At 44.1% G+C, this 22,299-nt stretch overlaps 1 protein-coding gene across 2 annotated transcripts in view; it reads left to right on the top strand.

Annotated features, from left to right (window-relative positions):
- ADCY9 (adenylate cyclase 9) overlaps positions 1-22,299 on the top strand; it is a 482,409-nt gene that overhangs the window by 449,601 nt on the left and 10,509 nt on the right. The window lies entirely within an intron of this gene.

Genomic DNA, 22,299 nt, shown 5'->3' on the forward strand with positions numbered 1-22,299 from the left:
TTAACTTGTTCTCTTCTGTGCTTTTTGGTATAGCACATGTTGCATATTCTTCAATGTAAGATAACACTGCTTCATCAGTATCTGTTCCAAACTTTGGGGCATCCTTGATCCACAACAGCATATGAATATGAGGAGCACCTCTTGCCTGGTACTCTTTTCTCCAAAAGAAATCCACTACTTCTCCAAGAGGTGGATTTTTTTTATTGCAGATGAAGGACATCATAGCCTCAAATCTATGATTGAAATATCTGCAAACATTAACCGGATCCAATGAGCACAGTTCTCCTGCTGTCTTGTATTTGATGTTTTTAATGTTTGAATTGGCCTCTCGTAGAAAATCCAGTAAATCATCCCAAGCGTACTCGGCACAGCTTAGGGTAAGGAACCATGTTGGTGTTCCTAAATTCCGTAACATGCATTTTAGTTCACCATGGCGTCGGTACCAATATTCATTTGTCCCACGCTGACAAGCCATCAGATTGATCAGTTGCGTTTCCAAATGATCATCTCGGTGCTGCACTTTCTCCATAAAATCCTTAGCAGACACATTTTGTAAATGTACTCCACTTTTTAAAATGTGATTTACTGCATAAGACAGTGCAGACAAGTCGCTTTCAAATAAAAGATGGAACAAATAAGGAATACTTTGTCGAAATCTGGGATCTTCAGCATATAGGGCCTCATGTAGGTAGCCAAATACCGGTCGGTAACGGCCGATTTTCGGTAAATATGCCGTTACCGACCGGTATTCAGACAAGTGAGATGTAGGAGTCCAAAAACCACTTTTCGGTAAATATGAGGCGGTAAATACCGATTCATAGTTACCGAATTCTAAAATACCGATTCATATTTACCGAATACATTATTAACGAATCGGTAAATATGAAGTGGTAAATATGAAGTGGTAAAAATTTAAAATGACATGTAGGAGCAGTCGGTAATTAAGAAATCCAGGAAAATCGGTAAATAAGAGTCGGTAATTAACACGGATGGAAAGCAGGTGGTAACCATCAACAATGCACATAAGCAATCCCAAAATGCAACAGCGTGGACAACATGGCCGCCATGTACGTCATTGCAAGGCGCCTACGTCTACAGGCAGCAGGACTGAGGGTGTGGCGACGGGAGGAACAAATCTACAGACAGCGCATCACACTATTCCAGCTGACTGATGCAGAGATACATGAGAGGTACAGGCTACACCCCGAAACCATCATGGACTTAATCAGGGACCTTCACCCACTCCTGGACCAGCCAATAAGAAGGGCGCACGCCATACCCCCACATGTGCAGGTGCTCTGCAGCCTACATCTGTTGGCATCCGGCAGTTATCAGGTGGTGATAGCTGCGGTGGGTGGGGTATCCCAGAGTTGCCTGTCACGTTTCTTCAGGAAGTTCCTGGATGCCATGATGCAGAGAATGCACCACTACATCAGCTTCCCAAACACACAGGCTGCACTGCAGAAAACAAAAACAGACTTTTATCACATGGCACAGTTCCCCCATGTCATCGGCTGTATTGATGGTACACACATCCCAATCTGTCCTCCAGCTGAGACAGAGCACATCTACAGGAACAGGAAGTCCACCCACTCCATCAATGTGCAGGTGATCTGTGATGCAGGGAACATCATCACAGATATTGTTGCAAAGTTTCCTGGGAGCACCCACGACTCTTACATCTTCCAGAATAGTGGGATCTACACACGACTGAGAGCCGGAGAATTCGGAGAGGGATACCTGCTGGGTAAGTAACAGTGACGCCCCTTGAAACCTGCAAATCAGAGTGTATAGAGGCATGTAACTGATGGTTCCCTTTTACTCATCCAGGCGACAGTGCATATGCATGCCGTTCATTCATCCTCACTCCCTACCTACACCCAGCAACCCAGAGTGAGAGACGATACAACGTGGCCCACAAATCTACACGCAATGTGGTGGAGCGCACGTTTGGACTGCTGAAGAGCAGGTTCCGCTGCCTCCACAAGAGCGGAGGCGCACGCCAGTACAAACCCATCACCTGCTGCAAGATAATTGCCACTTGTGCAATGCTGCACAACCTTGCCACGAAAAAAGGTACAGATGTGGAACTAACATATTTTGAGGACAACGAGGATGAGTCAGGCCAGCCAGAGGGCAGCGCAGCTAGAGTGCCAACTGCAATCGATGGGAGAGAGAGACGGGCAGAGATCACATGCAACTATTTCTGAGTAAGTGAGGGGACACAGCGAGTCGTGAGAAGTCATGACGTAGTTTAATGTGGCACCACGCCATGAACACATGAACAGGCCAATCTGGCAATATGCCATCTATACAATGAGTATGTCCAGGGTTACGTCACCCAATGGCAAGTGGATAAGCAGGGCCACATCAATGTTTGCGCATACGCGCTGCAGTGGTGGATTGCACGGCCTGTGCATCCTCACTAGAGCCAACCCCAAGCCGCCTGCTGCTCCTGCGTGCTTCTGGGACGGGGGGTGTGATGCTGCTGCTGGTGTCGATGCTCTCCGCAGCATCCCCTGCAGCAGTTGTCGACGCCTGACTTGTCAATAGCACCCCTAGTGCACTTGTCACCTGCACCATCCCCCGTGACAGGTCGCTGCAGCACTGTGTTAGGCCCTCCTGCATCGTCACAGAGCGCCGGCAAAGTAGGGAAGTCGCAGTTGCCAGACGGTTGAGTGCCCTGCTGGTAGTGTCCCTTCTCTGGCGTTCCCGGCGCCGTGCTTCGATGTCAGCATCTAATTTGCTGCACAACTGTTGGATTGACTGGGACATGTCCCGAATGCCCGCAGCCATGCCGCCAATGTTTGTGTCCATGTTGACTAAGCTTGTCCTCATCACCCGCATGTGCCTCTGGACTGACATTACTGCCTTTGATTGCAGGCGCTGTTGCTTCAACATTTGGCCCTCGAGCCCCAAGAAGACACCATGGCCGTCAGTGGGTGCTGGTGGACTCTGGACACGCGACCTGCGGCGCCCTCTTGCTCCCGTCTGTGCTGCCTGTGAGGTGTGGGGCACAGTGGGATGGCTCCCTTCCTGGGGCCCGGTGCGGTCTTCTGGGCCCATGCTGTCGTCTGACGAGGTGTCTAAGGCTCGTAGCCTGGCTGCTGGACGCCTCCTCATTCTCACACCTACAAGCGGAGATGTGGCCGGTGAATCGAACATGAGTGGCGATGCTGGCTCTGGTGGTGGTGATGCTGGCTCTCGGTGAGGTGATGCTTGCTCTGTGTGCGGCGAGGCTGGCTGCGTAGGTGGTGCGGCTGCAAGTGGGCCTGCTCCCTGGTCTGCACTCGTGCTGGCTAGCGGTGATTTTTGTGGCCGGTGTGCCGTCTCCCCTGCAGCATGCCCTGTACTGCATGATGTCACATCTGTGGACAGAAAAACAACATTGGCTCAGTGTCCCCGAAGGGCTGCATTGCAAGCGTCACAATAAATCATTTCACATTCCAATCTGTCCTCTGTCTCCTTGTGCCTCGAGTGCGTGACATGCCTTGTTGCCCTGTGACATTTACGTCATGGTTAGTGTTGCCCTGACTACATCTCCCGGAATGCATTGCCTGTCTGCACTGACACGTGTGGACTGCAGTGTGATTCTCGTTTCACTATGGGGGATGTGGGATAGGGGTAGGGGCGGCTACATTGCTGTGCTTTCGTCTTACCTTGGTGTGTTGCGGCTCTGGCAGAGCTGTCGGCGTCCCCAAGACCCACGACGCTCTCTTGCTCGAGTGTGGCCGCCACCAGCTCCTCCAGTTCGGTGAGGGCAGGTGCCCTGTTGGTTCCACCTCCGGTCTGGCTGGCCTCCTTCTGGATGTCGCCCATCTTCCTCTTGGTCACAATCCTCAGGTCATACCAGCGCTTTTTGAGGACCTCAATTTCCCTGTGGGTCACTCCCACAGCATTGACCTGCGCCTGGATGGCCAGCCATATGTTGCGCTTTTCGGCCTCAGGCACTTGCAGGGATTGCCTCCCAAACAGCTTCTGGTGCTGCTTCACCACCTCCTCCACCAGCACCTGGAGTTCCTTGGGGCTGAATTTGAGCTTCCTCCTCCTTTCCCCTCCGTCTTTCTGTGTGCTCTGGCTGGACATGCTGTTCGTTTCCCGCTCGCACATGCAACTGCTCCCTGCCTCTCCTCTGCACTCCGAGCCTCTCCAGGGTCGGCTAATTATGTACACCTGCCTGGGTGTGGCCACTTCGGCTAATTGTGTACACCTGCCTGGGTGTGGGCAGTTCCTGGTTGGGTGGGCTGTCGTTGCACAGGATTAGCTGTTTCGTCAAGTCATGTGATGTTATTTACCGAATCCGTACGTACCGATTCGGTATTTTCCGATTCGGTAGATACCACCTCGGTATTTTCCGATTCGGTAGATACCACCTCGGTATTTTCCGATTCGGTAATTATCACCTCGGTATTTACCGAATCGGTGAATTCCGATTCGTATTTACCGACTGTTACCGAATCGGTAACTGTTACCGAATTTTTACCTACATATAACTTACCGATTCTAATTTACCGATTCGGTACGGCTCGGTATTTACGAACCGGTAAAATTTATTTACCTACATGAGGCCCATAGTCTTGTAGTCCGATACTCAGAAGCTGGAATCTGTTCTGGACGTTCATCGTATCGTCCTCCTTTTCCTTTAGGAAACAGCTGGGGAAAACATCGAGCTTCCAAGCTCTCCTCCCATACACTCACGGGAGTTCCTTTTGCTTTCTTCATCTGAAAGAGATCAATATTGTCTCCCATAACTTCTTTTGAATGAAGAGGATGTATGCTAAAATGTTCATAAATTTCTTCTTCCTTTGACTTGTCCACTTTTTCAATTTGTCCAGTTGGTGTTTCTGTGTCTTCTTGTAAATCTTCTTCTTCTTCTTCTTCTTCTATATAAATTGATTCATACCATTTGTTATTCCTTTTCAAATACAAATTTGCTTTTTGTACTTTCCGTACATCTACCAGCTCCTGCCAAATCTTCTTATTCTTTGTAGGTACACCATTAACCAGAATAATTAATGGTTCAGTTTCCAAAGTATCCGCATCAATAGTTTCCATATTTTTTTTCAAATCCAAGGGCAAATACACCACTCTACCTTTTAAACCTCTCAGTAAATCTGAAGGAGGTAATTTACCAGTTTTGGGCTCCATACGTACTATGGTCTGGAACGGATGAACACATTGAATGAGTATAGACTCATATGTATTTAATTCAGAAAGTTCAGCAGGAATAGCATCCAATTCTAAATTATTATGTACAGCTCTGGTCGGCATTCTATTTTCCTCTAACTTGTTGTAACAGTATTTACAAATACGCTGATCTTCACCCAATTCAAAACAATTTTCTAGAAATATATATGTGGCAAAATCCTTCCACTTATAATTATCTTCATTTTCACTCTTTCTGTAGAGATCAACATTCCTAGTTTGTTTTCTATAATGAGTTCTGCGGCAACAAATACAAGTAAAATTTGGTCTTTCATTAGAGACTATTGCAAATTTTGTTATGTGATCATTAAATGTGTTACTTACAGAGGGTTCTACATTCTCTTCCACTTCTTCCTCATTTACTGTGTCCTTCTCTGCACTGTTTTGTTCAGGACCAAAGTAACAAAACTGAATTTCATCAACAACCTTCTCTACATCTGATACCGTTCCTCGGAACAGAGCCCTATTCAATTCATTTAACTTTATTGCTGGACTTTTGGCAAAATACAACCGTCTCACAAACTTTCTCATTTCAGTATGATGAACAGCCAGCATCCTAAAATGATGGAAAACACTATTGCACACTTTTCTAGATAGACAAGCCAGAGAATGACCCTGCAAACCAGTATTCTCTCTCACTCTGCATGGATCCAGACTTTGAAGCACCTTAATCTTCTGTTTTATACTTTTTTTACTATATTCTCTTAGAAACTCTCGAAATTTGTCAATAGATTCCTGACGCACAGTGCAAATACTACTACAATTCCAAGTGTACACTGGGGCTTTAGGACGTCTCCCCATTGCCTCATCTGCCATCACTTGTACCTCATCTCTTGGAACCATTATCTCCTTCTCCATTATGCAACCATTTTTTACTTCGTATGAACGAACTCTGGTGTCAACTGCATGCAGCAAACTATTACTTTGAAAATAGCTCTCTTCATTAAAAAAAGGTTCACTACTTGAACTATGCATCCACTTTCCTAAAAACACTTTACAAAAGTTTGTTCTGTTCACTACTCTTTTCCTTTTGCTATGTGATTTCAGTACATTAACCATTTTGTCTAATGTACGCATCCTATTCAAAATTAATATGAATAGTTTCCTTTTTAATTCTAATGCCTTTGCTGCAATGGCTTCAATTTCTTTTTTTCTCTTATAAAACTTTGCCTTTTGCTTATATTTCTTCACATCCTTTATCAAATTGGACATAACTCTTCTCTGAAACATTTTTCTACGTATCTCTTTAAACGCTGTTTTTCTGTTTAAGTTTAACTTTGTAGTTGCAGAAGGTATATTTGCATTAACTAAATTCTCAATTTTTTCTTGTCCTTTTTGTTTGAAATCATTCTTTCCTGTACAGACATTTTGTACATTTTTCCTTTTTTTGAATATATTCCTTAGAAAATCTTTTTTTTGCTTACCAGAAGATTTTTTCTTCCTCCCAACATCAGCATCTTCTACTAACTTTGATCCTCTAGTTGTCTTCAAATATAGTTTTTTTTTTTAGCGTTTTTTGAACTCTGGATTTTGTAGGCATCTTAAATTTTGTTCACTGCTCTTCAGCAATACCTGAAAAAAACTAAAAAAAAATTCCTTTATTTTATTTAAATATATTACTACATTTCTTTTCACAATACTCACAAAACGAAATTTCTTTGCCAATTTGAATGCACACTTACTGCTCTTTTTTTTGGGCAAGTGAAAATCACTTTTACAAACTGACACATTATGAAACCACTTTTCAGATTTTTTAAAAAGCCCATGTCCAGACTGCTACACTCCAGCAAGGGCAACCAGCCTTAGTGATGCTGAATGTTTTTGCATTACAGACTGAAACCTGAAAACCCCACTCGCTTGTAAATACTGTGCATGATTATACATGGCAAGCAGATGGGTGTGTGCTAAGAGTCTGCTTCTTCCCCCAAAAAATCGCTCCCCCTTTCCATCTAATGCAACTGTGAAATCACCAGAAAAAAACGCAATAAATCTCTGCCTATAATTCCTCTTTGCACACAGAGTCATGTTTTCACATTAGTCCCAAAACGAAATTTCTTTGCCAATTTGAATGCACACTTACTGCTCTTTTTTTTTGGGCAAGTTAAAATCACTTTTACAGACTGACACATTATGAATCCACTTTTTTGATTTTCTTAAATGCACATGTCCAAACTTCTTTTTCAGACCACCACCATGTGTAACCTGGGTGGCTGCCTACACTCCAGCAAGGGCAACCAGCCTTAGTGATGCTGAATGTATTTGCATTACAGACTGAAACCTGAAAACCCCACTCGCTTGTAAATACTGTGCATGATTATACATGGCAAGCACATGGGTGTGTGCTAAGAGTCTGCTTCTTCCCCCAAAAAATCGCTCCCCCTTTTTCCTACTAATGCAACTGTGAAATCACCAGAAAAAAACGCAATAAATCTCTGCCTATAATTCCTCTTTGCACACAGAGTCATGTTTTCACATTAGTCCCAAAACGAAATTTCTTTGCCAATTTGAAACCACACTTACTGCTCTTTTTTTTGGCAAGTGAAAATCACTTTTACAGACTGACACATTATGAAACCACTTTTTGGATTTTCTTAAATGCACATGTCCAAACTTCTTTTTCAGACCACCACCATGTGTAACCTGGGTGGCTGCCTACACTCCAGCAAGGGCAACCAGCCTTAGTGATGCTGAATGTATTTGCATTACAGACTGAAACCTGAAAACCCCACTCGCTTGTAAATACTGTGCATGATTATACATGGCAAGCACATGGGTGTGTGCTAAGAGTCTGCTTCTTCCCCCAAAAAATCGCTCCCCCTTTCCATCTAATGCAACTGTGAAATCACCAGATAAAAACGCAATAAATCTCTGCCTATAATTCCTCTTTGCACAGAGTCCTGTTTTCACATTAGGCACAAAACGAAATTTCTTTGCCAATTTGATAGCACACTTACTGCTCTTTTTTTTTGGCAAGTGAAAATCACTTTTACAGACTGACACATTATGAAACCACTTTTTTGATTTTCTTAAATGCACATGTCCAAACTTCTTTTTCAGACTACCACCATGTGTAACCTGGGTGGCTGCCTACACTCCAGCAAGGGCAACCAGCCTTAGTGATGCTGAATGTATTTGCATTACAGACTGAAACCTGAAAACCCCACTCGCTTGTAAATACTGTGCATGATTATACATGGCAAGCAGATGGGTGTGTGCTAAGAGTCTGCTTCTTCCCCCAAAAAATCGCTCCCCCTTTCCATCTAATGCAACTGTGAAATCACCAGAGCAAAACGCAATAAATCTCTGCCTATAATTCCTCTTTGCACACAGAGTCATGTTTTCACATTAGTCCCAAAACGAAATTTCTTTGCCAATTTGAAAGCACACTTACTGCTCTTTTTTTTTGGGCAAGTGAAAATCACTTTTACAGACTGACACATTATGAAACCACTTTTTTGATTTTCTTAAATGCACATGTCCAAACTGCTTTTTCAGACCACCACCATGTGTAACCTGGGTGGCTGCCTACATTCCAGCAAGGGCAACCAGCCTTAGTGATGCTGAATGTATTTGCATTACTGAGTCCAACCTCAAACCCTTAAACTATTCTTTTTTTTTCCAGTACACCTTAATTTATTGTGAAAACATAGTCCATATTATTTTACATGTTCCTCACATTTAAATTTCTCCCAAAACAGAAAATGATAAACGCAACTTCAACAAAAAGAATTTCCATTTCTATTATTCATTTCTTAAGTTACCACATACATCCCCTCTCAAACTCATAACTCACCTTTAAAATTAGTTAGTTGTGAAAGAAATGTGGCACTCAAACAGCAGATTATCAGAGCCAGGATCTCTGTTGTGTTCACCTCTCTCCTCTCAGCAGAACCAGATAATGGCAAACTTTCCCTCTATTTTTCCACACATATACATGTAAGTTTCAAATCTCAGTGCTTCCCCCTTTTTTTCAAATGTAATCACACATTTCTATTGGTTGAAAACCAACCCTTTTCCAAAAGTACCCTGCCCCCAACTTGACTTCTGCCTAGTACCCTTCCCCCAACTTGACTTCTGCCTGCTACCATAGCAAGAGCTCATGGAACACTGCTGTGTGGAGTTGGGTCAGAAGTTCGCCACACAATGTTTCAATTCCACAGAGGAAGAGTGCTTGACTTTTCAAACCTAACAGCAAATCCATAGTACTGTTCTTTGGTAACACATTTTTCTGTACCAATACAAAACGTGCTTCTATTAATTTACACATACAGCCTAGTTTTTATTCTAGAATGGTATGAAACAGCCAATCAGTTCTTTTTGTTTTGAAAAAAATATGTATGCCTCCATTTCCAAACTGTCTTTCTTTTCATATTGCCATTCTACTGAAAGACACCTCCTGAGTGCATCCAGTTCTCCTTTGAAGATGTTCACAGTGTGGATTGTAGGGCACAGCTATGTCTTCTGGAGTGAAAAGTTTGCAGAGAAAACAGATATGGTGAGAGACCTTGCTTTGCCAAATGTAGACATTAAATGGATTGGTCAGAGAGGGTTAAAGTGGCACCAGTTGATGCCATTGGTGAAATCCTTCATGCAAATCCAACACCCTGACCTCATAATAGTGCACTGTGGTGGCAATGACCTAGGCACTTTGACTGGGGTAGGTCTGGAAATGCTTATGAAGGACACCTTTGCACAACTGTTTTCACTTTTCCCTAAAACTGCCTTTGTGTTTTCCAACATATGCCAAAGGCAAAAATGGAACTGGTCCAATCATTTCTGTCCGCAGATTGACAAAGCAAGAAAGCACGTCAACAAATCTGTTTCTGCTTTCCTCCGTGACTATGGTATGGGTGCCATTTACCACAACAACTTGCGTTATGACATGCAAGACATTTATAGAGGAGATGGTGTGCACTTCAATGATGAAGGGAACAGAGTCTTCCTTTTGAACCTTAGACTCTGCATCGGTACTTACTTGTAAGTACCACTTAAAAAAATGACTTCATAAACACAACAGCTCTTTTTAGAGCTCCCTAATATCTAAACTCTTAATTCTGCATTTCATTTATTTATTATTTTTTTTTTTTTACCGTACGCGTACCCCGTGATTTTTTAAAAAATCAATAAATGTTTTTTTTGTACTTTACAGTCCTTCTTTGACCCCCTCACAAATGTAAGGAGATCTGTTACTCTCCTCTTTGCCCCCTTTTCTTGTTTTCACTCTTTTTTTCAGAGTGAAATACACAAAATGGCGGCCGCCGCTTCCTGGTTTCGGCCGATTCGAATGTTTACTAAGATCTAAGAGCCAATCAGAATCGCGCTCGCGCACGCCACCGTACGCTTACCGTAAGCGTACGGTAAGCGTACCGTAAGCGGGCTCAGATATATATATTGATTTAAAGGCTATTTTCTCATAATCTACTGAACAGATTTACACCAAACCTACAAAAGGCACTTCCTTGACCTAGGGACTACCTCTCTGCCAAATTTCGAGTAATTCTGTTCAGCCGTTCGGGCTGTAGCTCGTTCTAAAGGTCCTATGGAAAAATGCATGGGGAAAACGCGTTTTGGGACCCCCCTTTTATCTCAGCCCCCGCTTGACGAATCCCCCCGAGACTTTCAGGGTAGGAGCGGAGCGTAGCGCCCCACCTATTTTGAGAAATTCGCGAGGATTCGTCAACCGGCGCCAAAGTTATTCAAAATAGAATGTTGCGGATTTCCTATGGAAAAGGGGTCCTAACTATAACTACCTACTGGCGACCGCCAGTAGGTAATATATATATATATATATATATATATTTTTTTTTTTAACACAATTTTATTAGGGTTTGGAGATACATATAGCCTTACATTGTTAATTGCCATTTTTGGAGTACATACAGACATATAGTTCAACAGTAAGATCTGTCACAATCCTTCATGCGTGTCAGTTCGGATATTAGCTATGTGGTACAGGAACCCGTGGTCATTGACATTATTATGAATACACAATAATCTGGCTTACCCATTCTATCTCAGTACTCCATATACCCGCTGACCCAGTCCCCACCACCCACCCCCAGCATCCCACCCGCAACTCTACCCTCCCCCCGAACCCATAAACATAAACTTAGCCGCTGTACTCCAGTCAGTCCTGTCGGGACCGGCTTCTAAGGGTCAATCCAGGTAACACTCTGCTAGTGTGACCCAGGGTGGGGCCGGGGGGAGAGGGGGAAAGAGAGGGAGGGGGCCACCCTGGACTCTCCCCGTCCCGCCCGTCTACCATGCAGGGATCCAGTAGCTGTTTCTAGCTGTTATGTCCCGTTTCTAATGGGTCCGGGGCGTCTGTGGCATCTTCGTCAGTTACCACTTTGAACTGCTCTAGTACTTGGGCCCATTCTAGGGAAATCGGTCTTTTCCTTAATCCCCTATATTCCTCACGACTGAGCGCCTCCCCCTCAGCCACCGCCCATCTAATGACCTCCTCTCTCCATTTGCCCTCATGTGGTGCCGTGCGAGACTTCCAACACTGTGTTATTAATCGTTTTGCAAGCATAAAAGCTAACCCTGCGAAGCGACGTAGGAGTTTCACCTTCTTCATGAGTGGAAAGAGACCCAACAGGCACACCTCCATGGTATCCCAATGAGTGTGTCCCACAGGACTAGAGAGCCCTTGTGTAACCTCCAACCAAAACCTCCCTAAGGTAGGGCATGACCACATCATATGAGTGAAGTCGGCAGGGCCATGGACACATCTGGGACACTGTGCAGAGGACGAGGGATACATTTTGTGGATAGCCCGCGGTGTAAGTTAAGCCCTGTGGAAAATTAGTGACTGTATTGTCTTCAGTCGAAAATTATGAGACACTTGTCGGGGATGTTCTAGGGCTGCGTCCCATTCCCTATCATCTAACTCCTTTGCCAGTGCTAGTTGCCACTTCTGACGGAGAGGCAAAAGTGATACTTGTAAGTGTACCCGCAGTCCACTGTACAACCAGCGTGCAAGGTGGCGTCCGTACGTTTGACCCTCAATTAGCATGTTCACAGTGGGTCTCCCTGAGCTAACAGGTCTTCTAGGTTTGCCTGTTTTTAATTGTTTACCAGTATTTTTCCTTTTCTTGGATAACGGCTTTTTACTTGGGCTCACAAGGCGCTTTCCAGCATGGTTTACTGCTTGTATCCCCTCAGATACATCAGGGTTCTTACTACGTTTCGAGGGCGGTTGGGGATCATCCTCTGGGTCACTCTCATATATATGTTCTGGTGTCTCCTGTATACACCCATTCTGAACGCCCTGGGCAGCTTGCCCCTCAAAAACTGCAGTAAGAGATTTATTAGGGAAACTAACACGCGTATTACTTGCTGTTAGCGTGCCCAACCTGCCTTGGGTAAGAGTCTTTTCGACTGTATTTATTTGTTCCTCAATCTCCCCCATTGCACTAGTCAAATAGGTCATCAAGGATTTTTGTCCTCCCACTCCTGGGGCAATATTGTATATGAAGCCTGTCTTTCTTTTACCCATTATTTATTGTCGGTCTATGACGGGCCCGTCTTGGCCCGGTCTTGGCCCGGTCTTTGCCCGGGCCGCGTCCGGGACCCCCCCCCCCCCCCCTCGCCCCCCGCGCAGCGGGACCGCCGCGATGCTTTTAAAGCCCCTCCAGGGACTCTCAATAAAGTGCAGAGTGCGTTATGGGCCAGGGGCCAGCTGCAGGGTTCAAGGCTTTGTAGTTCGGTCTCCAGCGCAGCAGGACCACCGAAATGCTTTTAAAGCCTCTCCAGGGACTCTCAATAAAGTGCAGAGTGCGTTATGGGCCAAGGGCAAGCAGCAGGGTTCAAGGCTTCGTAGTTCGGTCTCCTAATAACTTATCACTTGTCGGTGGAGATCTCTGCCACTGGGTTGGAGAGCTCCCTCTCTCTACCTCCTTTACAACTGCCGCTCCAGGAAGGAGAGGGTCACACACGGAATAGTCTCAACTCAAGACTGGCCGCAACGCCGTTTATAGCTCCTCGCTAACTCGCTCCCGCTGGATTTTCAAACCTTTCCCCACTCTATAATGAAGAGCCAGATCTTTCTGCTACAGGATAGAACAGAAGCAGTGGGACACATATACAAATAACTATGCGCACCACGCAAAGAGGTGGGAAACCCTGAACAAGATTTTATATGGATCGCACCATAAGCTGGTGAGGTTACACATTATGGACAAAACAAGTCTCCAACAAGAGCCCAATGCTACATATATTACGGTCATGTCCTAAACTTGATAGTGTATGTGAATCAATTCTCCAAACCATAGGCTCAATTGAGGGCAGAAACATTGATATACACCCGGTATCCATTCTCCTAGTTACTCCAATAGAAGATATCAAGTCCCCTATCCTCCACCGGAGGGAAGAGAATCGCGCCTCCTTCGGGCGCTAAACAAAATATATTGGGGTTGTGCGGCAGGGATATGTCTCCAGCTTTAATACTGTGGCTCCAGAAATTATGGCAGTTACTATCCTATGAGAAAGTGGCATATGATTTGAAAAGCGAATTGCATAAATTCCACAAAATGCAGAGCCCTGTTTAGACTTATCCAATTATGGGTAACCGTTTTAAGATACCCCAGCAGACTATGACCCTTGGGTCTCTTGGACAGCGACGGGGGCTATCTAGAAATAGACCAGAGTTAACAATTTGGACCCAACCGGTCCTTGGAATATCAAGGGCATCAGTATCATGAGCTATGGTGTGACGGGCGTTTTTGTTTGAAGGAGGTTAGGGGTTGGTTGCCCATTGGAAACCCGAAGGAACTTGACATACTCAAGAGAAAAGGTTCTACAAAATGTTGGCAAAAACGCATAACACTTAAAGCCCATGTAAGGCCACATGCAAGGCAGAATACACTATATTAAGGCCCTCATTTAGAACTCTCCGTCCACCCACTATATTTACAGTCTGGCAAACAGTCTTGTTTCTGCTGGTGGAAACCTTAGACCAGTGACCAGGTGGGACTTTGGTCCAGGTACCACAGGCTTATTTAGAGTAGAGAGGCTTTAATACTTTAATTTCTGTTCAAGACTGCTAGGGAATGCCTGCCGCTCTTGAACGGACAAATTGAAAAATGACTGCCACACCCCGGAAGAAAGGTGTCCGGGTAATTTTGTTTTGTTCTACAAACACAAAGTCCCACTTTGGGGTTAGTTTTGTCAAACATTAAAGGTTGCTGAGCAGCCGCATGGAAGATGGCGGCCTTCTTTGCCAGGCAGGTGATGTGCTGAGAGTTTTGGACCTTCTATATTCTAAGCATTAGCCACAGTTCTTCTCAAACCAGTCCAACATCACACTCATTTATGCTAATTTCCAATGTAAACGTGGATGCATATCTCTTTATGCGAGTCTCAGTAGGCCATTCCTTCCATACTTTGTGGACCCAGATCAGTCTGCTTTCATCACTGGGAGAATCTGTGGAACTAACACAAACAAATGTGCATATACTGAAGAATATCCTTTGAACATTAAAGAATGTTTTGATCTAGCTGGGCATGCAGAAGGGGTTCGAATAGGGTATATTGGTGCGTTTTTCAGGAAAAATTTCATTATTTATACCCTTTGGCCCAGGTTCTAGGAGTGGGTGTTTTAAGTGGCTATAAACATCTCTCAACATGTAGACAAGACACCTTTTTTAAAGTCTGTGTAGGAATGGAAAAGTTCAAGTTAACTATGTATGCAAATAACGTTCTGGTATTTGTGTCTGACCACAGTCATCCCAGCAGATTGAGGAATTGAGGCATGTGGTAAAGTTTCATGGTTTAAAGTTAATCGGCAGAAGTCGTAGGTTTGTCAAAGGTGCTAAACATCTCAAAGTGACAGGACCTGGTTTTAAACCTGCAGATTTATTCCTTATTCCAATGGACTGATACGGCTATAATCTACGTGGGGGCACAGTCACTCTATTGAGCAAATAATATTGGCCAACTATACCTCCCTTACACAGACCATATGTAAGGATCTACAATCTTGGTCTGTGGGAGGCTTGGCCTTGTTTGAGCAACTAACTGCAATTAAAATGATAATACCTCCCAGGTTCCTCTTCTTGTTCTAGACCTTACCGTATTCACAATGTTGAGAACTGTTTAAGGAAAAAATCCCAGCTTTATTCTGGACAGGAAATAAATCCAGGGTTATTCCTAGGCATATATTGTTTCTGCCATTACGAGGGCAGAGTGCTGGGGTTGCCTAGTTTTTTGAGGTATTACCATGCGGCCCAATTACAATATATTGTAGAGTGGACGTCCAAAACTCAGAAGCAATGGTGCTTTGTGCATCAAATAATAGCCACGGTACATCTGGAAGACCACGTGCTTGGAGAGAAGACCCCACTCTTGGCGCTGTACTCCTGACTTTAAAAGTGGTCATATTAGACATGTGGGACCGGGGAGAACCTCATTAGGACTCTGCACATTTCCATTGTGACCTACAGCTCTGCTGAGAAATCCAGATATTACCCAAGCTATAATCGAGCAAGAAAAGGCATAGATCATATGAAGTTGCTCTAGAGCAGGGGAGCTCTTTGATATGGATGGCATTACATTGTTTGAGGAAAATTAGGAAGGAGTCTGGTCTACCAGAGGCATAGAGTTTCCATTATATCTAGATATGCTACTGGGCGTGACCCCATTCTGTGAGGCCTAATGTTAGTTGCACTCTTACAAAATTTGCAAAATGGCTTCCAATGAATTGGGAGCAAAAAACAAGTAGTCTGGGAATTCTTACAGGGTCCTAAGCTGCTGAGAAATCCTGAGAGAAATAACAGGGGGGGGGGGTGGAGATAGGACGTTCAATTTCAAAGGATGAATCGGGAGAGATATTTCTCAGATACACTCCACAGCTGAAACTAGCATTGGCATAGCCAATAGGTCTCGCCTTAGGGACCTTATAAGTGTTTAGCCAGAGATATTGATTTTGCCTATGTCTTTAAGCTGTGCTGTACCGAAGTCTGCAGCATGCTGAAAAGTTATAATAAAGAAGTGTCTGAAGCATTTTTGTTACCTTATATATGACCAAGAAAGCATTATGTACAACTGAACGACCATATTAAAAAAAGTATTAACAATAAATAATGTCTTGAGAGTGAAAGTCAGTCTGTCAGTGAGAGAGTGAGAGGGTCAGTCATTCAGTTAGTAAGAGTAAGTTAGTGAGTCAGTCAGTCAGTGAGAGTCAGTCAGTGAGAGAGAGAGTGAGAGAGTCAGTCAGTCAGAGAGTCAGTCAATGAGAGAGTGTCAGTGCTTGAGTCAGTCAGTCAGAGAGAGTCAGTCAGAGAGTCAGTGAGAGTGTCAGTCAGTTAGTGAGAGAGATTGAGAGTCAGTCAGTTAGTGAGAGAGAGATTGAGAGTCAGTCAGTGAGAGAGAGATTGAGAGAGTGAGTCAGTCAGTGAGTGAGAGAGTCAGTCAGTCTGAGAGTCAGTCAGTCTGAGAGTCAGTGTCAGTCAGTCAGTGAGAGAGTTGATGTTGCCTTGTCCTGTAGGAGAATTTAAAAAAAAAAAAGAGACAGAGTGCGAGCAAAAGAGAGTGAATAAGGGGGGGAATAAAAAAAAAAAAGACAAATAGCGAGAGAAAGTGCAAGCAAAACACAGAGTGAATAATAAAAGAGAGAGCGAGTTTACGAGGGAATAAGTAATAAAATCTCAGAGGGAGAACACCAGTAATTACGGAGGGTGTATTTTCAGAAGCCCGAAGCACGCTCACTCTCTCCCCTTGAAGGTGCGGCGTGCGTGGGGCACAGCGCCCACAAAACAAAAGCACGCCCTTCTTACCGCTCGAATTCTTGGCTAATAAAAGAATCGGACAAGAAAAGAAAAGAAGATTAAAAGGGAGGCGAATTCAGACAGCAGAGAGATGTTTCCCAAATGTGCAGCTGCAGGAAGCACTGTTTATTCACGGGTCCGTTTATTGTTTTTTAAAGATTTTTACATAGCGCAAACTAGACCAGTATCAGAGCGCTTAACATGAGCACCAGTTTCATTACAGATGGATTACAGTGCCCCGAGGAGGCCGGATTCAAAGTGCTTTAGGTCGGGCCTCGTGAGCTGCAGTGCGTCGACAATGAGTTAGAGTACTGGTAAAAAACAGACAAAATATTGTATTGCACACAACAAATGGAAAGCGCAACACAGACAATTGTGTAAATCGATGGATGGAAATCCCAGAACTGTATAAAAATGGCAGTCAAATTAAGAAAGCGCTTCAGGACTGTTCTTTTGGTTAAAAGCGCTGTACAAATGGTAATAGCTTTACAAAACATAACATAATATAACAGAGTCTGACATTTCCAAGACCTCTTGGCGCTGTCTCTAGCTGAATGGCACGTGCTGGGGCGGCATGCCCTTATGTTAGGAGCCTTCAGGCGACTTTCCTGAGTACGTGAATATGTGGACAGACTCCATAGCGAGGACATATTTCAGGAACATCAAATGTCATGAGCAGGCCTGGGAGGAATGACAAATGCTACTTAGAGAGAGTTAAAGAGACGAGAGAATGACTGAAATAAATGACGAGGCGATAGATTGGAAGGAAACACGGACAGAGAGGTCAGATAAAAAAACAGTATAAACAAGAGACAGAAAAGAGAGTACAGAGGGAGGGAAAGAAAACAATGAGGAGAAAGAGTGTAAAAGAAAAGCGAGAGAGCAAAGAACAGTGGAGAGAGCAGCTTGTTTCAGGAGAGAGGGCCGTGCACGAGAGAATAACTAATGCTACTATTTTCAAGCACACACGTGCTTATGGCACCATCCGCCTTGCGGAAGTGAGCAACAGCCAATTAGCAAGCGCGCCGCTGCTCGCTCCCGCAAGGTGGATGCCGCTTCAAGCACGAGTATGTGCTTGAAATAGAGCAGAGCGACGGCTACAGGTCCTCCTATGCGCTCTGAGAAGGCGAGACCTAAAAACTAATTGTACCAAGAACCTGCAGTACACTTATAAATGAATCACCTGATTTAGAAAGAAACTGCTGGATAAGAGAATGCAACTACAAATGGGGTTCTGTTTTGGATGTTCACTGGCTATGGAATTCTACGGAATTCAACTAATTGAGGTCCTTTCTGCAATTACACCAGTAATTTAAAGTCTGTCATTTTGGTAAAAATCTTCAAATGGCCCATCTAATTTTGTCCCACTTTTTAGGTTGAGCCTAGCAGACAGTGCAAGCACCGTCTGTTGTGAGACATACTGTGGGCTTATCAAGACCATAGAGGTCTAGGATTCTGCCTATTGCTTACCACTGATTGGATTTCCAGCGGCTCTCATTTGCCTGCTTCTTATTCATGTCAATCTTGAGCTTGTCCCTCCCATGGAGCATAGCCTTTTTACCATCTCTTATGAATGGCTTTAACACTTTCACTGCTTGCTTTTCAAGCACTACTTTTTTTCTTCTTGGTTAAGCACTCTATAAGAGTGCATTCATTTTCAAGCTGTCTCCATCGTGCATTTCTCTATTCCTCTCCTTATTCCTTGTTGCTCTTTTACCCATGTGCTTTTCACAGCCATCCTCCACATTGTGCGTCTGCCCTACTAGCTCAATATTGTGCTCACCTGTTGCTTTTCCTCTCCACCCCAATGTTGCTTCCCCCTCTCTCACACCCTCCTCCTCTCTCACCCGTTGTTGTTCTTCCCTACGTCTGCCCTGTGACCCCACGTTCCCCCCCCCCCACCCTCGCCATCTGTATTGCTCCTCCGCAACTGTAGTTCAAAAAAGGCAAGTGCCCACAAAATTACGTAACTGCCACATCACAGCGACTTTTTTTTTTTCTTTCAATGTTTTATTAGCCGTGCTGCAAAGCATCAAGGATGCATTACAGCATGGCTAGAAGACATTGGCAAAACCAACGGGTCCCAATGGCGAGATCTTCTAGTTTTGCCAATGTTTGTTATTGGTATGCTTATGCAGTACCAATCAAAGTCAATCCTTCTGACCATCATTTTCATGAGGGACACTGGTGCCACATTTGGCACATTATAAATACTATATAACCATATCCCATCTCCAGCAGGAAGCGCCTAAAGTAAAAGAGTAGCGTAAAAAGGTCAGGGGGATAAGCAGGTCTGCGGTGATATGTTTCTGCAAAACAGACTGCAGAGGCTTCTTGATTCAAATCTATTACTGATGATAAACGGAAGCACAATGCCGCTCAGCGGAACTCTGCTTAATGCCGGGACTAAGAATCAGACTTAGCCGGGGCTTTAAGTGGGCCGGGTCCTGCCGGTGCTCAGCACCGTCAGTTCTAAAAAGCAGGTTCTGGGATGGGTCCCTGTCGAGCGCTTCATTTGTGACCCCACCCTCAGGATGGAAAAAAAAAATCTGAACTCTTTAGCAGTACCATGCTTCACTGCCTTTGATGTAACTTCAAAGATACTTGTTATCGTTATTTCACAGTTACATCATTTCAGAATTGAAGCATTTTCAATATTCCCTACAGGAAGCCATAGTTGTTGTTTATTTATCATATGCAACTAAGAATCACTGGAAAAGCCAATACTCTGGCCTTGTTGTAGGTGTAATGTTACTTGTTGTATTATATATCTGGATACAATGACCGAAACAGCAAATTAGATGTCGGGTGGCTTACTATGCTAAACACATATTTTTAGCTTACATATTTTAAACCATACCCTAATTACACCGGCCACGCCCCTTCGAGAGACCCCCTAGTTTTTTCATCCCACTTAAATCCCTGGACTTGGCAACAGACAGCATACAAGTATTCATCACGAATAAATTGCATTTAAATTTAGAAGCCACGACAGGACAGGGTGTGAGCAATGTCCTGTGAAATTATAAAATGTTGGCAATCACTGGAGGGGCGTGTGTAAGTGGGATACAATACTGATCCCTTCAAATGTTGCAAAATGCAGGTATTAAGGAACAAAGGGCAAACTTCTTGAAAGCACATCCATGCTAAAATGGGCACTAAATAAAAAGCTTGGAAGAATATAGAATCCTAGGTGTCGGCTCTGCAAGTTGAGAGAAGTGCGACATTCTCACCCCCAAAAACCATGTTGACCAAAAAAATACCCTTTATTTTAATAACGTTTGCCACTTTAGTGTCATTTGAAGATTTAGAAACGGATCCGTCGTGAAACCAAAAAATAGAATTCCAGTGTAAAATAAAAGGAAAAGCTTCACCTTGACGTAGAAACGGAGAATTAGAAAAAACACGCACTCTGTAAATTTACTGGCTGTGTTGGTAGGCCAGTGAAGGCGACCTGGGCGGCGCTCAAGCCTCTTTTAGTGGTCATCACAGAACCGGCCCGAAGCATGCATGTTATTGCTGGCACTATTACCAAACTCGCCACACCCACTGAAGCATTGTCAAATATAAGATTTTAATAAGAGCGCGGCTTGTCAGTAGGACGCCTCCTCACAAGAAGCAGAGGTGCGTAAGGACAGATGTCCAGAAAGAAATAATTAATATTCTGCTCGAAGATAATTTTTATTAGCGCATTAGGAGATGCGCATGATTAATGAACGCGACTGTTTCCCCTTGGTGCACCAGTCAGCAGAGAAGGGAGAACAGGGCCCCTTTCACCCAAAAAAAAGTCCACTGCCAGAAGCGGAAGGTCACGAACGCTATGGAAATAAAAAAAACAAAAGAAGGGCAACTTCCAAAAATGTAAATAAACTTGATTAACCTGTATGTTGTACGAGGCTGCAGTCAGGCCCATCCATCTTGCCAGAGCTTTTACTGTCACTTCCCCACTCCCACTGACACGAAATGATGGGCCTGTTGTGCAACGATGCGTCTTGTTAAAGAAAAGTAAGAAAGTTGCATTATGCTCTGGAGTAATGTATAGCATGCCTAAAATGATGAAAAGCAAGCATGTTTCGGGAAGAGCACGGGAGGATAATGGATGGGTAGCGGAGTACGTGTGTCCTCAGTAGAGCAGGGTCTTGGGGTCAAAGGAGACAGCAGGCGGAAGCTCACTGAATATGCTCTTAATAGGTTCGCTCCCAAAATCTGATTTAACACTGATGGAAGTGTTTTTATCCCTCTAACCTACAATTTGCATTGTTCCCCATTCTGCCCTGCTAACAGTACAATATGCCATGTCGTGTCGCTGGTATTTCTTTAGTGAAATGTAATTGTGTGGTTGAGCCGCGCACCCGCTTTATCCGTTAGAACAGCAAACCTAAGAATAAGAGGTCTTTGTAACTTGTGGTCTCCTGCCTTCTGAGGGGCAGATTTTTCGCTTCTCAAAGAACCTGAGAGCGACAGGTTAAAACAAATTACTTGTGTCAATAAGGTGCTGTGATTGTGTTGCTCTGCTTTCACAATGTGGCAGAAGACAGTAATGCTGCTGAAGAAAAATGAGTTAGGAGTCGAAAGAGTAATTAAGCAGATAGACACCGACACACATTGAAACTCAGTCCAAACAAGATGGCGTCCGACGGACACGCGCATGCCGTTTGCATTGGACAAATGGCGAGAGCAGTCATCTTTGTCCATGCAGACACGTGCATGTAAGCCCTTGGGAGAATTGATTACAAAAGGCACTCAGCGCAAGCGCTGCTTTCGCCAGGCGAGACCTAAACAGTGCTAACCAAAATGACTGTATATTGACATTAAACCCTGGTCAAATTACACATGTAGATGCATGAAAGCAGAAACATGCAGATGTGGCTGTGGGGAGGTAGGGTAATTGGTACAGCTCTTGTGTTTCTGCCTGAAGTTCAAGAGGTACTGCAGTGAGGAGCCTTTCAAGATTGACATGATGTTTCACACAATTTCCCGCTTAAACAATCCTAGACCTAGCCAACATACAAAAATACCATCATACTCCATGAGCGGCAGACGAATGCCTTTAGCATTATGTGCAGCATGACAGTCTATCATGGCCCTACGGGTGTGGGGGGACTTGATAGATTCAGGTGCGGAGGGTCACTAGGGGCAGTTATGATATTTATACTGATCCAATGATAAGTTGTTTATTTATTATTATTATTTCAGGTATCCGGTATCAGAGCGCTTTACATAGAACCAGTTAGTTACATGAGGACACACATTTTTTTTTTTTTTTTTTTTGGGCACGGGGAGATTAAGTGATTTGCTCAGAATCACAGGATGTTCAGCGTCATTA

The sequence above is a fragment of the Triturus cristatus genome, chromosome 10 (assembly GCF_964204655.1).
Source record: "Triturus cristatus chromosome 10, aTriCri1.1, whole genome shotgun sequence".
In the NCBI taxonomy this organism is placed as follows: domain Eukaryota; kingdom Metazoa; phylum Chordata; class Amphibia; order Caudata; family Salamandridae; genus Triturus; species Triturus cristatus.